This window comes from Oratosquilla oratoria, chromosome 41 (genome assembly GCF_046742065.1).
Source record: "Oratosquilla oratoria isolate Oo_2021 chromosome 41, ASM4674206v1, whole genome shotgun sequence".
In the NCBI taxonomy this organism is placed as follows: Eukaryota; Metazoa; Arthropoda; class Malacostraca; order Stomatopoda; family Squillidae; genus Oratosquilla; species Oratosquilla oratoria.
Genome location: NC_134817.1, coordinates 9,107,349 through 9,131,741, shown reverse-complemented (window position 1 = coordinate 9,131,741; position 24,393 = coordinate 9,107,349). Strand labels below are relative to the sequence as shown.

General features: G+C 41.1%; 1 protein-coding gene across 1 annotated transcript in view; it reads left to right on the top strand.

Moving 5' to 3' along the window:
* Window positions 1–24,393, top strand: part of LOC143020952 (uncharacterized) — a 182,758-nt gene that overhangs the window by 1,336 nt on the left and 157,029 nt on the right. The window lies entirely within an intron of this gene.

Genomic DNA, 24,393 nt, shown 5'->3' with positions numbered 1-24,393 from the left:
GTGGTGGTGGTTGTAGTGGCGGTGGCCAACAGCCGAAACGACACGACACCGCGAGCTAGCCAACAGGAACACCTGTCAGAACTGCTCCGGTTCCTATCGAAGTATTCTCGTCTTCGGGCGAAATGTCACGTAACTCCTGCAACACTGTGTCGGACTTCCTGGGTCTTGGCTTCCCTCTGGATAACCGAACTCCGCACCCAACCTGCTTCCCATCCGCTCGGGAGGCTCTCGTCGGTTCCGTGAATTCCTCTTAGGTGAATGGAATAGATTAACGTCATCTGGTGGTGTCCAGGTCTGTGTAGGGTGGGTCACCGTGTTGAACGTGTTAAAGGGCAGGTGCCGTAAGGTGATGGGTGCTGCTCCTGCACGGACAGACCAGCCGTTTCTGACGTTCATAGTCTCACTCGAAGGGAATGTTTTGCTTCCTGGTGCATATCTATCTCGTACAGGCAGAAGGGATGGAGGCGTGCGCGCGGCCGATGTGGCAATTTGCATATCACAGCTTCCTACGTCAGGGTCTTCATGGCTTCTTTGCTGTGATAATTTTAATTTCAGAAATGAAAGAAATAAAATCGTCTTCGAAAAGAATGTAAAACTGGAAAGAACAAAGCATCATATAGAGGAACTTTGAACTGACATTAAAAGAAGGTTTGAAGCTCTAAGAAATAACGACAGCAATGTCAATGTTATGAGTTATGTTTTGCTGAATCGAATGAGCGATACAGCGGAAAAAGTAGAAAGCGAAACCAATACAAACCGCAAATACTGACAGTAAAAAGTAAGCTAATGAAAATAGGAACTTTACGAATTAAAACAAATTAAACTTATCAATAACATGCAAAAATTAGAGAAAAGGAACATGAGTGATATAAAGGAAACTATTCCAAAAGGTTGAAAAGTATAAAACAGGCATTGCATGGAAAAGCTTTAAGGAAGCAGTGGGTGATTTCTTTGAAATGTACTGTAGACATGGAGACACCGAATATAAAAAGGTAAAAAGTCAAATCATTCGACTCAGAGCCAGCGCTTTGCTCCACAAATACCAGATGAATCAATAAATACCGAAGCATCTATAGGCGCCAGCGGAAGTCACAAGTGACGAAATAACGTTCACTCTAAAAAAATATGAGACACGGAAAAGTACCTGGGGATTAATATTCAGTGTATACGTAAAGAAAGTATTCCTGAGCTTTGGTACATGCTATAGTAAATATCCTTCACACACACACACACACACACACGCACGCACGCACCCACACACACACACATATATATATATATATATATATATACATATATATATATATACATATGTAATGATGATAAAATCAAATAATAAAAAATAGCAGTTATCTTTAGTTAGTATATCCAATGTGCACAGTATTATATATATATATATATATATATATATATATAAACAACAAATATATTTTGACAATGTTTTCCAGGATTTTTACAAATAGATTTTGTTAAGTTTCAGATGAACAATGGGAATGAAGAACGTAGATGCGAAGAGGAACGTCTCAGGTGTCAGCCAGCCAGCGTGTGGGCAGAATATTTTTTCCCTTTTGTACACAACATGTAAACCATGCGTCCACGAGCAAACTGGCATGACAGGTATGCGCAGATGCCTCACAAGAACGGATTTTCCTGGAGGACACATGTATCTTTTGGGCTTCATGTTTGTGACATTTGTCATGGAGGAGCATGTGATGTATGCATTCTTTTGGGTGTGTATATATATATATATATGACGTAAGTGGAGTAGGAAACACAGGAGTCTTAGTCCGAGTGTATTCGTGACTTGTTTCGCAGGTATGCTTTTTCAAAGTAATGAAAAAGCATGCCTGCGAAACTAGTCAGGAATAAACTCAGACTAAGACTGTTCCCCACTCCACTTACGTCAACCTGTCTCAACATATATATATATATATATATATATATATATATATATATATATACATATATTCATTGTTTTATGTAATGCCTGGAAATGATTATGAAGTACATATGAAGCTGGTTTACCACCCCCTGCTTCATCGTATCGCCACTTCTCCTCTCCCCCTACCCCCTCCATACCTCATCCACTCAGGAAAATACGAAACAAACAAAAAGGAAAGAAGGATAAAAAGGGGATTTCTTCTGGTCAGAGTGCAGCATAAAATGTGTAAACTGGTGGTGAGCGATGAGTAATGTTGGCGCTGTAGTAGATGGATTGGAGGAGAAAGTGTGTTATGCTCGTGAGGTTCCGTCTCTGTGCTTCCATCAGTCAATTTTGGCTTTGGATTCGCTTATGGTGTATTGAATCACGTACTGGCCTCGTGACCGTCCACTATCAATCCTGATGAGAGTTCATAACTCGTGTGACCCGATCTTTGGGAGTGTTGTGATCTTGCGAGCGTGAGCGTGCGCGCGCACACACACACACACACACACACACACACACACACGTACACCCTTGTTCAAGGGTGTCAGTAACGGCTTGTAGTGCTAATGAAATCTTTTCACGCTGTAAGGGCGGTGCGAACTCAGGACTTCACGCGTGGGAGGACACGGTGCTAATCACTACTTCAGTAAGCCGTGCATGCGCTAGAATACAAGATAAACATGACGATAATTATGAAAACCGTGTTGACGACGTGGATGGTTGCAGGAGAGGGATGTGGATTGTGGTGATGACGGTGGAAGGGATGAGGGGGGTGGGAGGATTTGAGGGGTGAGATCGTTGCCTACCCAGTTAGGGTGACTGTCGGGAGTGCCCAGAGGTCGCTGCGAGCCACTGTGCATTGTCCGTACAGGGAAGCGGAAGTACAGGGAAATGGTGGTGGTGGTGGGTGGGGAAGGTGAGCTCAGCAAACAGTTCGATCCTCTTTCAAGAACCGTGTTGTGTAGGTTCTGTTGGAGTTAATGTCGGATGGTTGTGCGTGTTGTTGATGGATCCAGAACCGCGCGCAGAACAGAGTACGTTACACACACACACACACACACACGCACGCACACATACAAACATCGTGCATGGTTACTGTATAATATTAAAATCTTAGTCTCTTTCAGAACCGAGAAGACATCTATCAGTTTTCAAGTCAAACGATGAAAGTGCAGGGATAAAGATGCTTAAAGATGGAGAGGGAAGTCGTTAAATTCAAACGAACATCAGAAGACACAAAGGCCTAAGCGATAATCTAATATGTGTGTTGGTTGACATTTTATTCTGTGCTAAGACGTGATGGATATTGAGGAGCAACCCACGACAACAGACCTTCCTGCATCATACCACGTTGTATTCTACCGTCACTCTTAAATTTCCTCTCGACATCTTTTTTGACTTTACATTTTTGGCGCGATACTGTCCCTGCTCCCCCGCTAACATGGGGGTGGGGGGAAATACAGCATACTGCATCATACCACCAGACCAGACAGACACGGGAGAGCCCGTCTTCTGTCGTCATCGTCGGCCCGCCTGACATCGCCATCAAGGGTGTGGCGTGTGGCATAAGCACCAAGGACTTCTCCTCCTCCTCCTCCACTGAGCTCTGCTGTTGAGAGGACATCTACCCTCCTGATCTCTTTCCCACAAATCTCACCAACGGTTTCTGTCCCCATCACAACGTCCCCTTAGTCGAATGAAATTGTCTGGTGTTTGTGAAGATAAAGTTGGCAGAACACGTCGTTTTTTTAACCTTTGGTAGTATTCATAAAGCTAAATAGAACAGTTCACGGTTATCTAGAATATATTTCTAGATAATGTCACCCTAGGAAAGGGAATTATTACATTTATATATATATATATATATATATAATATATACATATATATATATATATGTGTGTGTGTGTGTGTGTGTGTGTGTGTGTGTAGATAGATATATACACATTTAGTTTTAGAAATTCTAATAGCAGAATCTTAGTATTTTTTTCGCTGTTAGGCAGTCTTTGTCACATAGAACTATTAACGACATTATACAATAAAAGTATAAAATTGGTGGGAAAATGCTGATACTGGAATTAAAGACACACTAAAACATAGAAATGTACGATTTTTTTCGGTTATGTTTGACCCCATGTTTATTATGTCCTCCAGATGAATTATTTTCGCTGTGCTCACTTATGACTAACCCCTCAGCCCCCACGGGAAAAAAGTCAATGTGCAGGTTGAACAAATAAATAAATAGATAAATAAAACAAATAAAACTAATGCTTTGCTCTAAACCTTTATAAATGTAACGTCAATAGATCTTTGGCCACATCACAATAGATTTCTGAAATGCGATTCTAAAGAAAATCCTTGCGAACCACATCGAATCGGTACTATGCATTTCTCGGTTTTATTTAGCTCTTCGCCAAGTTCTATTTATCATCTCAAAGCTGTTCCGTTCTGCGAATTTATGATTTGAATTATATATGTGAATTATATACGATTTTACATACAATACGAGCAAAACAGGCTTAGGTTTCTGTACCAATCTCCAAGCCAACAGCATTATTCTTGGGGTTAAAATATCGGCGTGTTTCAAATATCGGTTATCGGTTCGCCCCGCCCCCCCAAATAACATTCCTGGATCCGCGCCTGATATATATATCACCTTTGTCTTTGGATCACGTGTTGGACTCGTGATCGACAGCTATTTCCCACCCGGAAGAGAGCTCAGAGTTCGTATGGCCGATCGGGTAATGCTATGACTTAACACGCACACACACACACCCAACTCCCCGCCCACGAGTTGGAGTAACGACTCGAAGCGCAGCGATACTGAAATAACATCAGCCCTGGGCATGATTTGAACCAGGTACTGCCGTACCATCATACTGACAGTTTTGGGACTCTACCAACCGCGCCATCGAGTAGGGTGTGTGTATGTGAGTGTATATATAAGATTGTTGATTATTGTATTAATTACTTTGTGGAATCCATTCCTAAAGTGTGTCTGTGACCAGGTCCATCCGCAATTTTGACGATTTTTTTTTTCATAAAACAGAGTTTAATGTGAAAAGGAGGCATATGACTACTCAGGATCTACATAAGGAATTTGGTTGGTGACATTTTGCTTCCTCGGAGTCAAAGATTATGATATAATAATTTGTTTTTATTTTCCTTCGTGTATCGCAAGTTTTAGGTCACGTCGCATATTCCACTTAAACTCTCCATAATATTTTGCATATATAATTGACTTATTTACTTTTCAATTTAATTTGTTTATTTTCTATTATGCCTTTTTTCCATAAAAAGTTTCATGTTATCATGTTAGCTGCATGAACCAGAAGAATGAAGAATGATCTTGTTTCCACTGTGAAGTATAACTGTTCTCATGTTTACTTTCAACGATTCAGTAAACAAGCTTCGCTCATCTGTGTTAGGTTAGGTGAGTATATTCTTGCCAAAGTCCCTCCATAACAGAACGAACATCACTGCAAAATATTAGACCGATTTTTAAAGGAGAAATGCTTTGAAAAACAAACAATCAAACAAGACCGAGAGAGGAATACAGCTAGGAGATGCCATTTCACACAAACTATTTTTAGCGACTTACCTCGTTGTACCGAGGAGTCGACACGATGAAATTGGTTTCATGATTATATATATAACCCATGTAATGGGCAAACATAAAAATAGAATAAAAAATACATGTCGGCAACTTGGTATTTCAATAAAAAAAACAGAGAAATGTGATAAATAGATCAGGCGTTGAGAATTTTGAAAGAGAAATAAGTGAGATGCTAGTTAAAAAAAATACACGGGGTTATAATACTGAGTGGTAGTATTAGTGAAAGATTTTCACGCCAAAATCGTTGCGTTAACTCCGGAACACAAGTGTGAGAACATGAAAGACAAACTGTATGTGCATTTAACTAAATATAATATAGTGCGTGTGCATGTTTTTTGTAGCATATATACGTGAACGGTACGTGAAACCCAATACTTTTTGTGTTGCACATCAGGCGTCCCGGCTCGGAGAACATGATTATGAAGAATTGATTATGTAATCAAGGCTCCACGTGCTATGAACTACTCCACTTGTAAATAATCTCTTATCTGCTCTTGTACAAGTCACATGGCCTGCCAGATGTAGTGTTTATCTTGTATAATTATAATGTCATACCCAGTTACTCTTGACTATATGCAAATATATATATATATATATGTGTGTGTGTGTGTGTGTATATACATATATATGTATATATATATATATATTTATATATAATAAAAAATAAAAATGTATATTTTCTGAAAATCGTCATTTAACGTGAGCGACAAACGACATGATGTCACAGGAGCCCATTTACTCTTATCTCGCCTTGTCTGTCATCTCCCAATTTGGCATCCAAGGCTGAAATAGATAAGTGCTTTTGAAAGACACCCTGAAATCCACTTTGGATAAACATGAAGGGGTAAATCTAACAAAACTTTAATAAAACGAATAAAAGAGTTTGTTACACCTGTTGAAGTCATAAGTAATTCTACATCTATTTTGTCTGTAGCTGTGAATGAGGCAACTCGGTAGAAGTATTTTTATATTTTAAGTTTCCATTTTCTTGAATTTATGATTCTAAGTCACTACTTTCTGGTTGGTTTTAATGAGTGTTTGTTTTTTCCATTGGTTACCCTCTAGTTAAGTGAAAAATGAGTGAAATGACTCAACACTACGCAAGGAGAACAGATCGTGTCAGGGTCTCGGTCTCGGTTGCCTATGTATTGCGAGTTAATTGTCATTGACATTCTCAACAGCAGCCATCATTACAGTGACCTCCATCACAGGAGCATAAATGAAAGAGAGATATAGATAGATGGAGAGAGAGAGGAGGTGAGGAACGAAATTGTTTCTGTATGAAATAAGAGACTAGAGGAATCCACGGTAGGGGGCCATGATGGGAGAGTGAGGGAGGGATGGGGATAGAAAGAGGAAGAGGGAGGGGAGGAAGCGATGTGTATGTGTGGGGTAGGTGGGGGGGGGTGTAGAATGATGGTGCCGGTGCGTATGTAGGTGAAGGACTTCGCCCTGGTGTTTAACACATAACGTCTGTGTCGCCATGTCGGTGATAGGTGATGGCGACAATTTTACACTGCGTCAATGGTGCTAATAGCGATGCTGGTGGCAAAAACGGTGGAGAGAATGGTTTGTACGATGATGATGTTTTCTTGAGATGATAATGGTGGTGATATGATGATGTTTATAGAGACGGCGATACTGATAGTACTGGTAATGATGATGGTAATAATGATACTGTATGAGTTATTTTGGTGCCATAAACGGTGAAAGTCGATGCTCTGTTGGTGGATCAATGCTCTTCGCACCTACACCGGTGATGTAAGCGGTGTGATGTCATGGTTATAATGATGATAGTCATGGTTATAATGATGGTGATGGTAATGATTATGATGATGCTGGTGATAATGATACTGCTGATAATAATTCTGGCTATAGTGATGCTGGCGATAATGTTATTGGTGATAATAGTGCTGGCGATGATACTGATGCTGATGATAGTGATTCTGGTGATGTTACTTGTGATACTAGTGCTGGCGATATTCATACTGGTGATAGGGATGCTGGTGATAATGACACTGTTAATAGGGATGCTGGTGATAATGATACTGTTGATAGGGATGCTGGTGATAATGATACTGTTGATAGGGATGCTGGTGATAATGATACTGTTGATAGGGATGCTGGTGATAATGATACTGTTGATAGGGATGCTGGTGATAATACTGTTAATGGGGATGCTGGTGATAGTGGTGCTGGTGATAGGGGTGCTGGTGATAATGATACTGTTGATAGGGATGCTGGTGATACTGATACTGTTGATAGGGATGGTGATAATGATACTGTTGATAGGGATGCTGGTGATACTGATACTGTTGATAGGGATGCTGGTGATAATACTGGTGATAGTGGTGCTGGTGATAATGATACTGGTGATAGTGGTGCTGGTGATAATGATACTGGTGATAGTGGTGCTGGTGATAATGATACTGGTGATAGTGATACTGGTGATAGTGGTGCTGGTGATAATGATACTGGTGATAGTGCTGACATGGACGAGGGTAAAGGTTAGGAGGGTTCCCAAGCGAATAATTATACATTACCCGTTGGGCGGCCACGGCAACGAAGGTTACCACTATAGAGGTGAGGTGCGGTTGAGGGGTGGGAGGGAACCCCGCGCGTGGGGGTCGGGATGTGGAGAGGCCCCAGCCAGAGGCCCCGCGGGGCCTACCACTCGACCACTTCACACATTGACTAGTTCACCTGACCTGACGACTTCCGCCACTGTGACCTTACCATCCAAGGCGACAGACCTGTTTGAGGTGGGGAGGGGTGGTGGACCTCCAATGACTCGACTTAAAATTTGTGTTAACAAATAAACAGTGCGTTTTGTGGTAGTACATGATAGGTTAAGGAGGCCATGTTGTCAGCCATGTCAATACATGTGGTATTTGGGCATTGGCATGATTCACCATACCACTGCTGCATGTTCTAATTTGGATCAGATTACGAGTTTGTTCATCTCTTTTTGACAAGTGTATATCTTGTCGACATTCTTGTTCCTCGGGTGTTTTTTCTCCTTTGTGATACACGGGTTACATAGGATCTCTTCCTGGGGCCACATCTCTCCCTCTCCATATATATATTATGAGTAATATGTTGTCCGCTTGGACTTTATTAATGTCAAATTAATGAATCTGTGCAGTAAATTGTTTATTTCCTTGTTTTGTTTTCATGTATTCTTTGAGTATGTGTGTGTGCGTGTGCATGAGTTACAGTAGCCTACGTGCGTGCATACTATGTGCGTGCGCGTGTGAGAATTTTTCATTAAAAGCTAAGATCTCATATGTATTACAATCACATATAATTACATAAAGGGATCATTAAGCAAGACTAAGTCTATAAATCAAAAGCTATTACGTAAGGAGGCAATCAAGTCGACAAATAGATCCAGAGAGAGAGTTCAGGTTCAAGGTTACTCGATGCAGACAAAATATCCTCTCGTTGCTGGGATGGACGAGTCTCCACATGTTGCCGTGCAGACGACAAACAGGATAGCTGCAGCTTGGTTTTGTTTGTACTGTCCACACATTTATAGAACAGGATGAAAAGAAAGTAATGTGCACAAACAAAATAAGATAATATTAAATGTCAACAAAGTTTTGTAAAGAAAACAACGCCATATGCATGGGGATTATAATTATTCTCCCGCTTTTATCGTACAACTTTCGGTGGAATATGAGAGGGGAGAGAGTACGCTTCCAAGTGGAAAGATTACACAGCGTACTGGCTCACTTTGAAGAAAGTTGAATGCTCAGAAAAAAAGGGAAGGGGTTATGAGCCCAGCAAGTGAAACGGGGTCTAAAATGCATAACTAGGTCATGGATACGAAGTAGGATCAAGGCTACACTTTCCTTTATCGAAAATACTTTCGCAACCAGCAAAGTCGGTGCTGTGCGTAGTAATCCAACTTTATGCTGAGTGAATTAATTCCTCTTCCATGTCATTCTAGATCAATGAATGTGTAGCCTATATTTTTTTTTCTGTTGCTCTTCTTGTATTTCAACTTTCTCAGTTTTACCTATAACCTCATTTTTCTTCCATTTCATACTTAGAGGCCTGTCGGTTTTGTCCACATGTGATTGTGTGTATTTATCTAATTGTAGTAAACATCAAAGAAGCAAAGCCCGTATGGTCCCGTCTACTACTCTCCAATCTATTACATGTGTTGTTCTAATTTTGGCTAAACCATCTTCTAAGCTATTCCAAGTATTTATGCATCTATTTGGAAAACTGTATTTGTCCACATCCATTAGACATGTAGTCTTACTTTGTTCTCATGACCTCTTAAAGCTCTCCTCTCCTTCATCAAGAGATCTCTTCAGTCAATGTTGTTTATCCTCTTTAGCCACCTCAATATTGTAATCATATTACCTCTTTCTCTTCTATATTACAAAGTTGGTAAACCCAGTGTTTTTAGTCTCTCTAGATTGGGGACCACCAGTTGGGTTACTGCCCTTTGTATTCTCTCAATCTCGTTCATATCCTAGTCTTGGACAGATCAATTTCTACAAGTATTTTCATCATTTCTTCATCCATAATGTGAAATGCCACTTCAATCATCTGCTGAAGTCCATATGTCTCTCCCATAATCCTGCTGATATGTCTCGTCAGGTGACTGTTTGTCTTTTATCAACACATTCAAGCAGTATGACTTCTTTCATCTTTTTTTTCTATGGCTTCTTGATGCTCTAATCCCATCCTCACAGATCCTTTCCATATTTTTTCTATTTCTTTCTTCATTCTAAAGATAACTTCTCTTTACTCTTCTAATGTGGGAAATCCCATTTTTTCTAATCTCTCTGTATATGACTTATTAGTCAGGCTAGGAATCTAGCTGTTACCTATAACATTCTCTCAAAATTTTATTACTTTTTATGTGATGACCATAGCAGTGTATCCCAATCTGGGTTGAATAAAAATTTCGATTATTTTTTTTATCACCATCTTATAAAAGAGAAGTAAAGAAAAAGGTAAAGGAGGCAAAGAGGAGAGCAGATGTAAAATGGGGTAAGAGTATGACAGAAAATTTTGAAAGTAATAAAAAGATGTGGAAAGAAATTAAGAGGGGAAGAGGAGGCGAATCAAGTAGAGAAGAAAAGGTAAAAGGTGCAGATGGAGAGATGATAATGAAGGAGAAGGCAGTAAGGGGAAGATGGGCAGAATATTTTAGGGAGTTGCTTAATGTGAAGGATGATAGGGAGAGAAAGATAGCTGCAGTGGGAAATGCTAAGAAAATGAGAGTGATGAGTGAGGAAAATGGAGGAGAAATAAGGAAGGATGAAGTGAAGGCAGCAGTTAAGATGATGAAAGCAGGTAAGGCACCTGGTATGGATGGATGCCATGCAGAATGTCTTAAAAAAGGAGGTATAGTGATGGTGAACTGGCTGGTGAGGTTATTTAATGTTTGCTGGAAAGAAGGTAGAGTGCCAGAGGACTGGAGGAGTGCTTGTATAGTTCCACTTTACAAGGGAAAAGGGGACAAGTGTGAATGTAGTAGTTTCAGAGGGATTAGCTTGTTAAGTGTAGTTGGGAAGGCTTATGGGAGGATCTTGATTGAGAGGATTAGGAGAGGAATAGAGGGAGTAATTGGTGAGGAACAATGTGGGTTTAGGACAGGTAGAGGTTGTGTAGATCAGATTTTTGTGCTAAGACAGATATGTGAGAAAGCTATAGGAAAGGGGAAGGATGTTTTCTGGGCCTTTATGGATCTGGAAAAGGCTTACGACAGGGTAGATAGAAAGGCACTGTGGGAGGTTATGTGGATATACGGGATAGGAGGAAAACTTCTCGGAGCTGTCAAGGTGTTTTTATGAGAGTAGTAGAGCTTGTGTCAGGATTAGAAATGGAGAGAGTGAGTGGTTTCAGGTAAAGGTGGGACTTCGTCAGGGATGCGTTATGTCACCCTGGCTGTTCAACTTATACATGGATGGGGTGGTGCAAGAGGTGAATGCAAGGGTAGTGGGTCAGGGATTAGAGATGGTTAAGGAAAATGGAGAAAAGTGGGAGGTGAGCCAGCTGTTGTTTGTGGACGACACTGCACTTGTGGCAGGATTGGAGGAGGGATTGAGGAAGTTGGTGACAGAGTTTGGGAGAGTGTGTGATAGAAGAAAGCTGAAGATAAATGTGGGTAAAAGTAAGGTGATGAGATGTACAAGTGGTGAAAGTGGCAGTAGACTGGAAGTGAGCATTAAGGGAGAGCAACTGGAGGAAGTGGATAGTTTTAGATATGTGGGTGCAAATGTGGCAGGAAAAGGTGGAGTGAAGGTGGAGGTAGAATGTAGATTGAGAGAAGCGCGTAAATGCCTTGGTGTTTTAAAAAGTGTAATGAGGAATAGAAATTTGGGAATGGATGCTAAGAGGAGACTGCATGAAGGAGTGATTGTGCCAACAGCACTGTATGGAGCAGAAACATGGAACATAAGAGAGGAAGAGAGAAGGAACTTGAATGTGTTTAAGATGAAGTGTCTGAGAAGTATGATGGGGGTTACTAGGCTGGATAGAGTGAGAAATGAGGAGGTGAGGAGGAGAACAGGGGTGGAAAGGGAGTTGGGAGATAGGGTTGATGAAAGAGTATTAGGATGGTTTGGACACATGGAAAGAATGAGTGAAGAAAGACTAGTAAAGGAGGCATGGAAAGCAGATGTGGAGGGAGTGAACATGAGGGGACGTCCTAGGATGAGATGGATGGATGGGGTGAAGGGGGCTTTGGGGAAGAGGGGAATGTCTGTTGAGGAAGGACGGGAGAGGACAGAAGACAGGGGTGAATGGAGAATGGTTGTATATGGAAAATGTTGTGATGCATGAGGTGGAATGGACGGGGGAATGGGGGGTGAGGTAGTGTGTGTGAGGCAAAAATTTTGACGCAGCCCGAAGGGATTTCTCCCCGTCCTCTCCTTTATATGGGGGGACGGAGAGGGGGGGTCGCCGACTTAATGAAGCAGCCTTGCTGTGGATGTGCTGTGTCCTGCGACACTGCTTCTGACCCAGGGCAGTGGACAGGGTGCAGGGATGACCCGTCATCTAGGAGGTGCTAAGATGGGAGGGAGGGTGGAGGGGTCTGGAGTGTTTTCGGGGATGGAATGGGTGGGAATGATTTTATGCCTTGTCTTTTTGGGTACCTCCCTGGTAAGGGGGAAAAAGCCTTGGTATATGTATGTATGTATCTTATCCATATAATAGAATGCCACCCTTATGTCATTAAGAGTTTATGTCTCTCCTACTATTCTGTTTATATGTTTTTCCAATAATAGATGATCTTCAAGACTACCAGATCCTTTTTCTCCTTTGCTTTTGTGGTTATTTCATTATCCATGGCATAGTTCCATGATAATCTCTTTTACTTTGGCCAATTTCCAGAATTGTGCATTTCTTTGCACATTTATAAACTTTACCTGTCTCCCAGCCACAACTTACTATCTTTATCACTTTTCGCTCTTCTCATCATCTTGGCATCATCAGAAAATAAGTTAATGTAGCTGCCTATACCATTCACCATGCCACTGATGTACATCAAGAACAGTACTGGTGCCAGCACTCTACTTGTCATTTCATATATGAATATTGTGTAACTTTGACCCGTAAACTATGACATACATCATATGATGAACTGTGTGTAACTGTGACATACATCATATAATGTGAAGGATTTTAAATTTGGTGGTCTATATTTTACTCCCATATATCTTAAAATGAAGTTTAGTAACTTAGGGCGAACGAGTCCACACATTACACCTACCCACCGACATCCTTTGTTCTCCTCAGACATCATTGAAGGGGCAGGTCAATCACCTTGGCATGACCCACCACCCTCTATTTTTGTGGTGTAAGATGTAATATAACGTACACAAAAAAACATTCATATGAAAAAGAAAGAAACAGTGGATGATTGAAATGGCTGTGGTGAGGAACAAAGTGTGAAAAAGTAGTAGAAGAGTTCCCTGCTGCTCACTCATGCATAACTACTGCTCACTGAACGCTACCTTGAAGTGACAAAATGTGCAACTTTACTACACCACCACACCTGAAATAGGACAAATAATTAACTAATATTTGGTTTTCTATACTTTTCCATGCAATCTTTCATTTTATAACAGTAAAACTTCCTTTTAAGAACTTTTTTTTAACCCTGAACAATTGTGCACCACAGTTATGACTGATGAAACTCTATCACACAGTTATCAGGTTAAACAGTAGGGATGTCCCTAAACTTGTCAAGGTATTACTTGCATCAGTGCTGCAGTGTCCACCTTACAAGCAACTGCACCATGCAATGAGACTATGAGGAGAGAAAGACCCCCTCCCCTGCCACCACCCCAAAAAGGAAGGCAGACATCATAGATCCACTATCAATGCCAAATGGACACAGCACTTCATACCTCATCAAGAAGGTCTTCTGCAAGAGAGACCAAGGGAATGGATTGGTTGATTGATACCAATTGCATACATCCAGGAGACCAGCCACAGCCACTAGTTTGTTCCATAATTCACTAGATGAAGAGATTTTGTGTCACTATTTGGACAGGGTGAATGTAGGTGCTCTGTATCTTCTCTGTGGTTATTGGATCTGGGGCAACCAAATTCTGTGTTGGTAATGATTATGTACTGGGTGGTGACCTAATCATAGACATGCAAGTGTAATTCTTATTTGTCTTGGGAGTGATTTCTCCCTTCTCTTAGAGTTGATTTCTGAGGGAATTTGGTAAAGTATAGACTTTGGTGAACCACTGTGGAGTGCTTGTTTTGTAATCTGAGTATATATGTGTTTTTGTATGGACATATTTTGGAGTACTGGGAAAAGTTATAGTTGATCTTTGAGTAGAGTATTGCTAGGTATGTGTTTGTGTTGTCTGTGTGGAGTTCCTCAGGGTGCAATATTTTCACCATTACCCAATCTCTTCATGAGTGATCTCCCAACTCCAGGACTGGAGCTAAACACCAATGTTCTCTCGGGTGAAGATGACCTGACAGTGATAACCCAGCAGAGTAAATACAAAATAGCAGCAAAGAACACCCAAGCTAACTTGAACAAACTGGACAATGGCTCAAATATAAGAGAATGTATGCTTCACCCCAGAAATCAGCAGTGACTTTGCTCACACAAGACAATTGTACAAACTGTGACAACCATGTGGCATGGAGCACATGTTGTCGCCCATGAGGCTTGACCTGACATACCTATGACAGTACGAGCTTCCTTGACCCAACCTAACCTAATCCATTGCAATTATGTAATTACGCACCACAGGTGACTACCCATGTGGATGACCACTAACCTTACAAACAAAGGAGATGAACTTGTCTAACACTTTTCTTGTCACCATAGTCCACATTGCTACACTGGTAACCCGAATGAGGACTGTGGACTTGTCTCCCATTGCTGCCACCCCAACCACCACTTCAACTCTCCCAACAGCCACTGGAGGACATGAAACCAAGCACAGCATATGTCGAGATGTTGTCCATCGCCTGCCTCCTACCCACAGCTGACAGAACCATGAGCATGAACATGCTCTGTCAGATGTGGCTCCTGTGCCTCCTAGCACCAGTCTGATAAATCCTTGGCAACGTCAAGGATGAAATCAACACCACAGCAGCAGTGCCAGCCTACAGGCACCAACAACAACAATGACACTGGACCACTGTGATCTGATGCACTGCAGACATGCATCTCACATTTGGGAGTTGCCACGATTCTTGGAGCTTCGTCCTGGCAGGCGTCAGGATGCCTCTCCTCAGTGCTGACTTTCCCATTCATTACAGGTTATTGGTCAATGTTGCCACCAGCTGTCTGGTCTGCACAACAGCTCCCACCTTGACTACCCTCCAAACTGCAACACCATTAACCTAGACATCTCACACCCAACGCTCACTGAAGCCAACTGGGGCAATGTCATCTTGTCTCCAGTAGAGATGACTCATCTCAACTCCACTGCAAACCACATAACAATCAACCACGGCTAGAGCCATCAGCACTAGATATTCCTATGCCCAACGTTCATTGAGCCAGCTGGGGCAACTTCAATATGTCTCCTGCAGAGATGGGCAGTGGTCACCCCCTTGCATGTGGAATGCCCTTTTAAGCCTAGGCCATTTTATGAGGGGAGTGTTGTACAAACCACGGCAACCACATAGTGTGGAGCACATGTTGTCACCCATGCGGCTAAACCTAACATGCCTAGGACAGTGCAACAATGCTTGACCCAACCTAACCTAATTCAGTGCAATTATGTAATAATGCACATATATTCGCTCTTGGCCGTATGTACAATCAGTTAAGTTTTACCCAACAATCTTTTTTTCTCACCGTAGTCCACATCACTACACAACCATACATACATACATACATATACTAAGGCTTTTTTCCCCCTTACCAGGGGGGTAGCCAAAAAGGACAAGGCACAAAAACATTCCCACCCATTTCATCCCCGAAAACACTCCACACCCCCTCCACCCTCCCTCCCATCTTAGCACCTCCTAGATGACGGGTCATCCCTGCACCCTGTCCACTGCCCTGGGTCAGAAGCAGTGTCGCAGGACACAGCACATCCACAGCAAGGCCGCTTCATTATATCGGCGACCCCCCCTCTCCGTCCCCCCATATAAAGGAGAGGACGGGGAGAAATCCCTTCGGGCTGCGTCAAAAATTTTTGCTCACACACACTACCTCACCCCCATTCCCCCGTCCAATCCACCTCATGCATCACAACATTTTCCATATACAACCATTCTCCATTCACCCCTGTCTTCTGTCCTCTCCCATCCTTCCTCAACTGACATTCCCCTCTTCCCCAAAGCCCCCTTCACCCCATCCATCCATCTCATCCTAGGACGTCCCCTCATGTTCACTCCCTCCACATCTGCCTTCCATACCTCCTTTACTAGTCTTTCTTCACTCATTCTTTCCATGTGTCCAAACCATCCTAATACTCTTTCATCCACCCTATCTCCCAACTCCCTTTCCACCCCTGTTCTCCTCCTCACTTCCTCATTTCTCACTCTATCTAGCCTAGTAACCCCCATCATACTTCTCAAACACTTCATCTCAAACACATTCAAGTTCCTTCTCTCTTCCTCTCTCATGTTCCATGTTTCTGCTCCATACAGTGCTGTTGGCACAATCACTCCTTCATACAGTCTCCTCTTAGCATCCATTCCCAGATTCCTATTCCTCATTACACTTTTTAAACCACCAAGGCATTTACTCGCTTCTCTCAATCTACATTCTACCTCCACCTTCACTCCACCCTTTCCTGCCACATTTGCACCCAAATATCTAAAAGTATCCACTTCCTCCAGTTGCTCTCCCTTAATGCTCACTTCCAGATTACTGCCACTTTCACCCCTTGTACATCTCATCACCTTACTTTTACCCACATTTATCTTCAGCTTTCTTCTATCACACACTCTCCCAAACTCTGTCACCAGCTTCCTCAATCCCTCCTCCGATCCTGCCACAAGCGCAGTGTCATCCGCAAACAACAGCTGGCTCACCTCCCACTTTTCTCCATTTTCCTTAACCATCTCCAATCCCTGACCCACTACCCTTGCATTCACCTCTCGCACCACCCCATCCATGTATAAGTTGAACAGCCAGGGTGACATAACGCATCCCTGATGAAGTTCCACCTTCACCTCAAAACACACACTCTCTCCATTTCTAATCCTGACACAAGCTCTACTACTCTCATAAAAACTCTTGACAGCTCCCAGAAGCTTTCCTCCTATCCCGTATATCCGCATAACCTCCCACAGTGCCTTTCTGGGAAATCACCCTTTAGTAAAATCAAGTGGCCAGCTCCTCCCATTGTAAAAGAACCCTAAAATTCTAGGCCTCATATTTAATACTTATGACATTTTGCCTACATGTCACAGACCTGGAAAAAAAATATATAATAAAATAAAATAAATAAACAAATTAAATCCATTGCAAGCACTGACTTTAGACACAAGAAAAACTCTTAAGAACACCTACTAGGAATTCATAAAAACCATCCATAAATATGCCTACAGAACATGGTTACCAACAATAAGCAAGACGAATACAAACAATTTACAAACTTTACAGAATGGAGCACCTAGAGTAAAGTGGTTCTTAACCTTTTTTGGCAGCGACCCAAAATTTTGCACAAATCAAGCATCGCGACCCAAGCCTACATAGATATTGTCGGTTTTACATTGAAATTTCAAAACACTTCAAATAAATTTTCTGCTTTGGAGTTTTTATTTAATCATGGTCTGCTTAGAATCCTAAAACTAGGCATCATGTATTTTAATTATTACAGTATGTAATTATAATATATTTGTAGTGGGAAAATAATTATTTTCTGCAAACCCTTAGCGACCCAATAAAATGGCTTGGCGACCCAAATTTGGGTCGCGACCCAGGGGTTAAGAACCACTGACCTAGAGTTAAGTAGATAAACCAAAACCACCACAATTGGACGAAGCCTTTACTGGATAGACAATGACCGACTCCCCCATTTCCTTATGGCAGATCTACATTAATTGGTACAAAATATCATGTTAATTAACAATCAAGTAATCAGTGAATTTTAACTTTGTTGATAGTAAATCATCTACATTTGTATATGCCACTTTCTCTTACTTGCATTGCTTTCTACACTCACTTGTTCTCTTATATTTCTTATACCATTTCTTCAATGCCTGATTTAAATCTCTCCAGAACACTATTACTTCTCTTGTTCCATCATTTTGTTTTTTCTTTGGTTATATAGACAAGCTCCCTTATTCTTTCTTAGTTGTATCTCTTCTGACCTAAATATCTTAAATTTGTTCTTACCTGTTTATTTCCATATCCTATTGAATCATGAAGCATCCTCATGTAGGCATAGGGACAGACGAAATACATGAGGACACGAGAAGAAACTTAACAAAGACAGTTACAGAAGAGATCTGAAAAAGAATAACTTTCCACACAGAGTGATAGATATCTGGAACAAACTGAAAGAGAAAACAGTGAGTGCTAAAACTATACATGACTTTAAGAAAAACTGGATGCAGAAAGATACAACAGCGGGTCATATGAGCATAGCTCTCCTCCCACAAAATACAATTAGGTAAATACAGGGAGTCTGAGACCTATGGGGGCACAAGCCCTGCTAGGTTGCAACTAATAGGTTTGAAGGTGTTGGAGGAAAGCCTTCAAAAAGTACTCAGAATTATATTACATACCATGTTGGTATATATGTGAAAACCATTAAGTATAATGTAGTGGTATAAAATAATTACAAATTTTTATGCCAGAGTACTTAGTGAAGCTTTGTCAATATCATTGGCCAAGCTAGTAATATAGTTGTCTTCAAATTGCCGCAACCACAAAAAGCAAAACTGCCCTTATAGGAAGGTTAGAAGTAGACTTAGCATTAAGAGGTGATGATATAATTCATTTTAATGTTGTGAACTCCCACTATCAGGAAGCTAGGATGGTGCCCTTTACAGAGAACTTTGTAGTATGGAATTTAATGAACCATGAATTTGGTCCAACTCACTGCCAGCAGGGTTCAAACTGCCATCACCTTGACCTCTGCCGCATATAGCAATGGTCTAACACACTCAGCCAGCAAACATCCAAAATATTAAAAGGAAATGCACAAATAACATGGATGTACATTTTTGTAATTTTTTATAAACCAAATGAAGATGTTCCTATCTTCACTTCTTCATTAGTAATTTTCAAAACTTTGATTAATTAATTTTCAAAACTTTGATAATAAGTGTCTAGATCTTGCTTTGTTCATAATAGTGAGTCTAGATGTGTATTTGATATTGTCATGCTGTGATGGAAAACCTGTTGATGATTAATCAACCATTAATGTGTGATTTCTCCAGTTTATGTCTGTTATGAAAAAGGATTCAATTATTAATACAATAATAAGTCAGTTAGATATAGTGATAGTGGTGAGGTTGAGTGAGTTTATTCTGAAAAGTTAAAGGAATAAACTACAAGCTCATTATTGTGTTAACTCCTACCCCTACCAATATTTGTGAAAATTAATCATTCTCATTCAGTGATAAACCTAGCCTTGATCAAAAAGGTACCCTTCATTGGTTCCGCATATACCAATAGGCTTATTCTCCATTATAAGGGTGGTAGCCAACCAAGGTATTTACGCAGCCCCACCCACCCCACTTACATCCATCACTCATTCCCCTATCAACTTAGTTCTAAGGAGGAACTGGTTCCTATCTAATTGTTATATACACAATCCAAGTGAATTTAGTACAATTATTCCAGTTGTCTCCATATCGGGAACTTACTTATACACTCGATTCTACATTTTCGGTTAGCAGCCCTGCTCACCCTTCATCTGCTGAGCTAACTGAAACCTCAAGCCTCTTTAAAATATTTTCATATTTCTTCACTTTGCTCAGTGACTAGGGATGAAGCAGTCCTTGTTCACCTATTTCAAAGCTTTCCATCTCGATAGAACAAAGAAAGTAATTATAGTGAGTACAAGATAGGAATATAATTTCAATGTTTATACAGCATTTTACCTGTTTTTGCTGTGTCAAGTCATTATGAGGCTGGTTGTAAAATTGAACGTGACTTCTGTGATATAAAATAGTCATGAATATGACTGTGCTTTCACATATTCCATAAAGTGACACATAAAAGAGAAAATGAAAGGTTTATATGATTATCTTTTGATACTGGATAGGTGGCGGGAAGCACAGTGTCTTGCTCCTTCCCTCCCTCCACCCCAATTAATCTCAAGAGTCAAAACTGAACATGACTTGAGCACATACCACTCATGGTTTTTCAATCTAGATTAGTTTATGGCTTTCATTATCTCATATTCATTATCTTCTCGAGTCTTTGAATACAGTTGTACCAATGTATGTGGTCGGAAGAGTGACACTCTGATCGGAAATTGAAATATGTACATATGAAAATGTTCGTGAGTTGTATCATAGTGAAGGGTGAACAGGGCTGCCAACTGAAAATGCAGGATTGACTGAGATTCTTTGAGTCAATTGTCTATAAAAACCACAAATACTTGGGGGTCTACACATGTGAATAACATCAGGACCACACCCAACAAAGTCCTGGGATTCCTGCACATGAACCTCAGGAGATGCAACACAGACATAAAAATTCTTGCTTTCAAGACACTCATTTGGCCACACTAAAGTAATGCAACACCATCTGGAATCCACACACTAACAATTACATACACAAATTGGAGTCCACGCAAAATAAGTAGCAAGATGGATCAGATGTGATTACAGACACACTACTTCAGTCACTACCCTAAATCAAGACATCAAATTTGAACCACTTGAGACAAGATGATGAATACACGGACAACAAATGATGTTTAAAATCACAAACAATTTAGTTGACATAAACAAAGAAACTTACACCCAACAAATACACAAACAACTAGAAAGAGTCACAACCTAAAACACCACACATACCAAATAAGCTTCAGTATATTCAAGTACTCATTTCCCCCCCTGCAGCATCCAAGAATGGAATAATCTCCTATCACACATAGTTAATAGTCCCACTCTTGATACATACATATACCAAGGCTTTTTCCCCCTTACAAGGGAGGTAGCCAAAAAGGAAAAGGCATAAAATCATTCCCACCCATTCCATCCCTGAATACACTCCACACCCCTCCACCCTACCTCTTCCCTCTTATCTTAGCACCTCCTGGATGACAGGTCATCCCTGCACCTTATCCATTGCCCTGGGTCAGAAGCAGTGTCACAAGACACAGCACATCCACAGCAAGGCCGCTTCATTAAATCGGTGACCCTCCCTCTCCGTCCCCCCATGCATAAAGAAGACAGGGAGAAATCCCTTTGGGCTGCATCAAAATTTGCTCACACATACTACCTCACCCCCCATCCCCCTGCCCATTCCATCTCATGCATCACAACATCATCCATATACAACCATTCTCCATTCACCCCTGTCTTCTGTCCTCTCCCATCCTTCCTCAACAGACATTCCCCTCTTCCCCAAAGCCCCCTTCACCCCATCCATCCACCTCATCCTAGGACGTCCCTTCATGTTCACTCCCTCCACATCTGCCTTCCATACCTCTTTTACTAGTCTTTCTTCACTCATTCTTTCCATGTGTCCAAACCATCCTAATATTCTTTCATCAACCCTATATCCCAACACCCCTTACACCCCTGTTCTCCTCCTCACCTCCTCATTTCTCACTCTATCCAGCCTAGTAACCCCCATCATACTTCTCAGACACCTCATCTCAAACACATTCAAACTCCTTCTCTCTTCCTCTCTTATGTTCCATGTTTCTGCCCCATACAGTGCTGTTGGCACAATCACTCCTTCATATAGTCTCCTCTTAGCATCCATTCCCAAGTGTCTATTCCTCATTACACTTTTTAATCCACCAAGGCATTTACTCGCTTCTCTCAATCTACATTCTACCTCCACCTCTTCCTGCCACATTTGCACTCAAGTTTCTAAAACTATCCACTTCCTCCAGTCGCTCTCCCTTAATGCTCACTTCCAGTCTACTGCCACTTTCTCCCCTTGTACATCTCATCACCTTACTTTTACCCACTCTTGATACTTTCAGAAATAGGATCACCCATCATTACCTCCCTCTCATCAATCCTAATCCCAGTCCTGAGCCTGATTCTGATCCCACCTTTAACCTTTATCCTAATCCCATTCCTAGTCCAAATCTTGTCCTTAACCCTTAATTCCCCCACTCTGTGCCCAAAAATTATGCCAACTGTGAATGGACCATTGTGGGTTCCCTTAAAGAAAAAAGAAAGTTTTCTCCATAGGAAATCAACCAAGCAGATTTCTATTATGGTAGGAGACTAATCTTCCTTGAAAGAGAAAAGTTGATAACTTTTAATTTCTATTATTCCTCCCTTCTGCTAACCTTTTCTTCACCATCTGAATAAATCAACCTCTCCATCTTTCCTTAGCACCCTATGGTATGTTAACCAATCAATCTGTTATCCCTGGTCTTGCAGGAGACCTATGGCCTTCAATTAACTGGCAACGGCTTTCAGGTGGGTCCTTATGTTACTCAAGGAAGAAATATTGTGTTGTTGTCTAGGGAGTGTTAGTGTGGGGCACTGTAAAATAAGGTACTATGTGTTTTCTGTGTGGTGGTTGCATCTAGGGTGGTTTGAATCTGTTGCCAGTCTTATCCTATGTTGGCATTGTTTTAATGTTGGATGGTGTCCTGAATGCAAGCATGCCAGTATGATTTTTATTTCATTTGGCTGGGATTTTTCTATCAGGCTGATGTTTGGGGGGCCAGGGGATAGGGTGTGTATGTGTGTGCAGGAAAAACGAAGTTTGGTGGTCTGTCTTGAAGAGATTTATTGTTTCCAACCAGAAAAGATATTAATCTAGGTATCTGTGGGGCAAATCCCAATGCCAATATTTCTCTGTCAATTGAGCATGTGTCATGTCTTTTTTCATTAACCAATTATTTTCTAACTTAACCTCAACTATTCTTCCCACTGCACTAAAATGTGGGAGGTTCCAAGAACCATTGCCAACTACTGTGGGGCTGTATGTTTTCCACTCAGTGAAACCTGAGTCAATGATTGATTGATTGAACAAGTTAATTCTGATACTACGGATACTAACTATTCTACTTTACTATTGGCATTCAAATTTGGACTGAGTTACAAAATTTGTATATCTTGCAACGCAATTCTTACCAATCCAAGAAAATATTCTATTCTATCTCACATTCTTGACTTCTTTTGGGAACTTACCCTTTAGGGATACAAAGAGCAGGATGCTTAGTCCTATCTTCCAACCAGTTCTAGTCACCATTTACAACTCAAGTGGGAACACTCGGTGGTAGTATTCTCTCCCCTACCACAGGGTTTGGTGAAAATGGAAATATATATTCAGAGAAATGGTATAGGACAGTATGAATGGGGGGGACAGCATAACGAAGGGACATTTGCAGTACAATAAATTAGCATCATCTCTGTGAGATACATCCTCTAACACAGACAAAAATGATGTGTGGCTCTGGTCCATAGGGGAACCCCATATAGACCCTAAAGTATCAGCTGCATGCTACTGAGCAGATTTTCACCTCATAACATGCAGCTAATACCCCAGACAGGAGGGGAGAAGGCAGAAGATGGGGTGAGTGGAGAATGGCTGTGATGAATAGGAGTGGGTGGGAGATGGGGGGATTAGGGAGTGGTTATGTGTGAATGATTTTTTAATGCAACCTGAAGGGACTTCTCCTCATCTTCAATGTTTCTGCATGAGGGGACAGAGAAGCTGGGGTGTCACCAATTAAATGAAGTGTCCTTGCTGTGGATGTGATGTGTCTTGCTGCATTGCTTCTGATCTACGGCAATGGGTGAGATACAGGGATGACCCATCATCCATGAGGAGCCAAGATGAAAGGGAGGGAGGGGTGGTGGATGGGAGAGAGATAGGTGGAGATGAAATGGGAGGGAGTGGAACTATGCCTTTTGACTGGCTACCTCCCTGGTAAGGGGAAAGATCCCTTGATACATGTATCTCACATTCTATGTCTCTATACTAAAGAACGATAAATTTTACATGAAAATAAAAAAAATAATGAGAATGTGGTTCCAGATAAGTAGTGGGTATGAAGTAGTAGAGAAAGAACATGATTAAAGCATCACTTCTAGGTTATGATGTTCCAGTATCATGCAAACACACTTTTTACTTCATTTTGGCATTTCCAAGTTCTATTTTTTCTATGTAATGGTTACATTAGGTTAGATTAGGAGCTATTGAACAACATAAATGGTAAATTTTTAGAAGTGCACACCTTCATGATATAGCAATAGAAAATTATTAATTTTGTAAATTATGATACATCA